This window comes from Saccopteryx leptura, chromosome 10, assembly GCF_036850995.1.
Source record: "Saccopteryx leptura isolate mSacLep1 chromosome 10, mSacLep1_pri_phased_curated, whole genome shotgun sequence".
Classification (NCBI taxonomy): domain Eukaryota; kingdom Metazoa; phylum Chordata; class Mammalia; order Chiroptera; family Emballonuridae; genus Saccopteryx; species Saccopteryx leptura.
Genome location: NC_089512.1, coordinates 57,451,154 through 57,456,046, shown reverse-complemented (window position 1 = coordinate 57,456,046; position 4,893 = coordinate 57,451,154).

The following is a 4,893-nucleotide window of genomic DNA, read 5'->3' as shown; positions in this document are numbered from 1 at the left end:
GCTTTCTCTCCATTTGTGTCTCCTTATAAATTCACTCTGGATTTTCTCTAGCACAGTAAGGAATCTGGAGGGTTGAGTGAGGGAAAAGGAATACTATAAAATTTAGTGACTCAAATGTAGAATTTTCCATTTAAACCATAGACATGTTGCTTTGGAGGGAAGCAGTTTGCAGGGAAATCAACTTTACAGGGACAGAGATTCCATCATTGTGCAAATAAACACACAGGTTCTCATTAGGGAGGTGAGCCAGCAAAGGAGTCCACACGGCACTGAAAATAGGCCACTGTTGCAAGGTTGGGGCCCTGGACTCAATAGGCAGCAGTCTCCCTGAGGCCTGGCAGAAGGGACTCCACTGACTCCAGGCAGTGTGGTCTTCAGCATACCTCTACAGCAGGGCTCGGGAACCTTTTTGGCTGAGAGAGCCATGAATGCCACATATTTTAAAATGTAATTCCGTGAGAGCCATACAATATGTTTAACACTAAATACAAGTAAATGTGTGCATTTTATGTAAGACCAACACTATTAAAGTACAATAAGTCTCTGAATTCTTTTTAATAACGTTGTTATGCTGTTGCTAACCAATGATGAATAAAGTACTTCTTACCATTAATGTGACTTCTGGTGCTGCATGGTTTTGCTGATGGCTTTGTAGTCTGGTTGATACGTGGTGAGGTTAAGCTTCATGCAGGGTTTGAGACTTCCATCCATTAAACATGATTGTAGGTTGGTCTTAACATTCTTTAGATGTGAGAAAGACTGCTCACATGCATACGTAGAGCCAAACATTGTCAGCATAGCAATACTCACATGCTGCAGTGTGTGGTATGTGACGGGAAGCCCGTTCCAAGTTTTGACAATCAGCTGGTCCACGGGTTGAAATTTTTTCATTTCTCCCCACTTGTGTTTGCTCACCAACTCTGCTTGATGTCGTACAAGTCTTTCCAAATCTTCATTCAGTGACTTGAACTTATTCACCCACATGTCTGAGGACTTCAGGTCAGCAGCTTGTAGCTCAAAATCTCTGACGGAGACACGGGGGATGTAACTCAGGTCGGCGCTGTCCACTGCACACTCGTGTGGATGGGTGATGAACTTAAAAAGACGAATGTGCTCACGAAATTCTCCAAAGCACACTTTGAATGACTGCAGGAGATTAGATGAAGTTTTTCAAAGTGCAGTAAACGACCTGTTTCAATCTCTGCGATGAAGAGTTCCAGCTTGTTTAAAATGCAAGCACTGCTTTTTGAAGGGATAAGACTGTACTTCCAATGCCTTGCATTTTCACATTGAGCTGGTTCAGATGTTCAGTCATGTCCACAAGATAGTAGAACTTCAGGAACCACTCAGTGTTAGCTAATTCAGGATGCACTTCTTTCTTGGAAAATCTGCCTCTGAGAGCCTACTCCTGAGCTAGCTGCTTCCTGGGCCTACAACACAGCTATCATCCTAGGCTTCCCCATGACTAGGCTGTTTTTCTTCATTTGGTCTCCCATGAGTTTGCTGACTCAGTACTGTGCTTCCTAACCTGGGCATTCAAGGACACTTTGTCAGAGCTTTGCAAGTAATGAGAGTTTGTCATTGTGGATTTTCATTGCAAAAACATTATTTTGCTTATCCTAAAGAATCAACTCTTACAGTGATCATTCATGACTGAAAGATACCTTTTCAAGACTAAGACTTTAGTTTCTTAATCTAGAGTTTCTATAACTTGGATCTCCAGGCATATTCTTAGACATCTGGGGTACTATCTTTTCCTTTAAAGAGAGTTCATTTGTATGTGAAGCTTCTAGCAGGGCTAGTGGAGATAAGGGATGCTTTTTTGTCACCCAGACATTTGGTCGCCCAACCTCTATGTGCAGTTGGTGCGTGCACGTTCACTCACACACACACACACCTCTATAAAATATTTCTTAATTTTACACCTTTACTCTCCATGGATGTTATGTTAATAGTCAACCTCATGTTTTTAATATTTTTTAATGTTGTATTGTTTATTTATTGGCTTTAAAGAAAGAGAGGGCCCTGGCCGGTTGGCTCAGCGGTAGAGCGTCGGCCTAGCGTGCGGAAGACCCAGGTTCGATTCCCAGCCAGGGCACACAGGAGAAGCGCCCATTTGCTTCTCCACCCCTCCGCCGCGCTTTCCTCTCTGTCTCTCTCTTCCCCTCCCGCAGCCAAGGCTCCATTGGAGCAAAGATGGCCCGGGCGCTGGGGATGGCTCTGTGGCCTCTGCCCCAGGCACTAGAGTGGCTCTGGTCGCAACATGGCGACGCCCAGGATGGGCAGAGCATCGCCCCCTGGTGGGCAGAGCGTGGCCCCATGGTGGGCGTGCCGGGTGGATCCCGGTCGGGCGTATGCGGGAGTCTGTCTGACTGTCTCTTCCTGTTTCCAGCTTCAGAAAAATGAAAAAAAAAAAGAAAGAGAGGAAGGGAGAGTGAGAGAGAGACAGGAACACCAATCTATTCCTGTATGTGCCTGACCAGGGATTGAACCAGCAATCTTTTCGCTTCAAGATGCTCCAACTAACTGAGCTATCCAGTCAGGGCCAACCTCATTTTTATAGATTGGAAAGCCCAGCTTTGAAATGTTCTATTCTTTATCTAGACCTAATTAATAATCAATCATTCTCTACTAAATAATTGGATTTTTTTCTTAAATAAACTATGAATTTTGAATAGTTTTAGATTTAAAGAAAAATTGTGAAAATAGTACAAGGGATTCCCATATACCCCAAACCCAGTTTCCCCTATTAGTAACATCTTAAATAAGTGTGGTACATTTGTCACAGTTAATGAACCAATATCGATATGTTGTTATTAACTAATATCCATACTTTATTCAGATTTCCTTAGTTTTTACCTAATGTCTTTTTTTCTGTTCTAGGACCCCATCCAGGATACCACACTGAGTTGAGTCATCATGTCTTCTAAGGCTCTTCTTGGCTGTAACAGTTTATTAGACTTCCCTTGGTTTTGATGACCTTGACAGTTTTGAGGAGAACTGGTCAGGTATTTTGTAGAGTGCCTCTCAATTTGGATTTGTCTGATGTTTGATGTTTTTATTATGATTAGACTAAGGTTATGGGCTTGGGAAGAAGGACCACACAGGTAGCGTGCCTTTTTCTGAAGTTACATACCATCAACATGACTTATCACCATTGATGTTGCTCTGGCCAAAGCAGTGTTTATCAGTTTTCTCCACTGTAAAGTCACTCCCCGCCCCATGCTGTACCTTTTGGAAGGAAGTTATTCTGTGTAGCCACAATGAATGAATGGGTCTTATTCCCATTCCCCCTCCTTTCTTAAGGACAGAGTATCTACATAAATCATTTGGAATTCTTCTGCATAGCAGATTAACCTATTCTCTCCCAGTTACTTATTTATTTATTTATTTTTTGTATTTTTCTGAAGCTGGAAACGGGGAGAGACAGTCAGACAGACTCCCTCATGCGCCCGACGGGGATCCACCTGGCACGCCCACCAGGGGGCGACGCTCTGCCCACCAGGGGGCAACGCTCTGCCCCTCCAGGGCATCGCTCTGCCACGACCAGAGCCACTCCAGCTCCTGGGGCAGAGGCCAAGTAGCCATCCCCAGCGCCCGGGCCATCCTTGCTCCAATGGAGCCTTGGCTGCGGGAGGGGAAGAGAGAGACAGAGAGGAAGGAGAGGGGGAGGGGTGGAGAGGCAGATGGGTGCCTCTCCTGTGTGCCCTGGCTGGGAATCGAACCTGGGACCTCTGGACGCCAGGCCGACACTCTACCACTGAGCCAACCGGGCAGGGCCCCAGTTACTTATTTTTCAATCATTTGTTTATATCAGAATGGACTCACAGATATGTATAGTATACTTTGGGTTATAATTGAATTCTATTCTACTCACAAAAATTAGGGGATATTTAAAAATGAATATGAAGCAATAAAATATCCCCTAATACAGTGGTCCCCAACCCCCGGGCCGCGGACCGGTACTGGTCCGTGGGCCATTTGGTACCGGTCTGCAGAGAAAGAATAAATAACTTACATTATTTCCGTTTTATTTATATTTAAGCCTGAACGATGTTTTATTTTTAAAAAATGACCAGATTCCCTCTGTTACATCCATCTAAGACTCATTCTTGACGCTTGTCTCGGTCACATGATACATTTATCCGTCCCACCCTAAAGGCCGGTCCATGAAAATATTTTCTGACATTAAACTGGTCCATGGCCCAAAAAAAGTTGAGAAACACTGCCCTAATATTTGTGAGCAGAATATATTTTGTTGCTCAAATTGTTCTAGCTTTGGCCATTGGGGGCGCCTGTGTCCTCTTCACATATCCTCATTATTGTGTGTTGTTATGTTGTGGGGTTTTTTTTAGTACTTCTTTACTTTTTTGGCACTTCAAGATGCCCCAGGCTCATCTTGTATATTTTAAATAACTGTTTTCACAAATGATATGTCTATTAGAATTAATTACTATTTTCTAGCTTAGGACCTAGAGCAAATAGTTCACTTTGGAGGGTAGAAATAGATGTTAATAAAGATTTTCCAAAGTACCTGCTCTCCTTCCTCTAATTCATACTTTTGTAGGAACCATAAACTAAGGCCAAAACCTCAGAATCTCCTTCTGCTTCCTTTTATGCTCAACCACTTTCTTTCTTGCCAATTTGACTGTTTTTCAAATGTTTTCCTTCCTCTCCATCCCACTGCCAGTGCTCAGCTCAGACCCCTGTGCTGCGCGGGACTGCAGCAAAAGCCTTCTCTCTGCATGGTTTCCATGTCCACTTGCTTTGCTGATGCATCCACCCCTTTTTCCTTTCTGCTAATTGTCATAACACATCTGTTAGTTCTTAGGATGGCCCCCTCTGAGATTGGCATCCAAAGCTTTCCACAAATATGGTCCCACCCAGCTACAG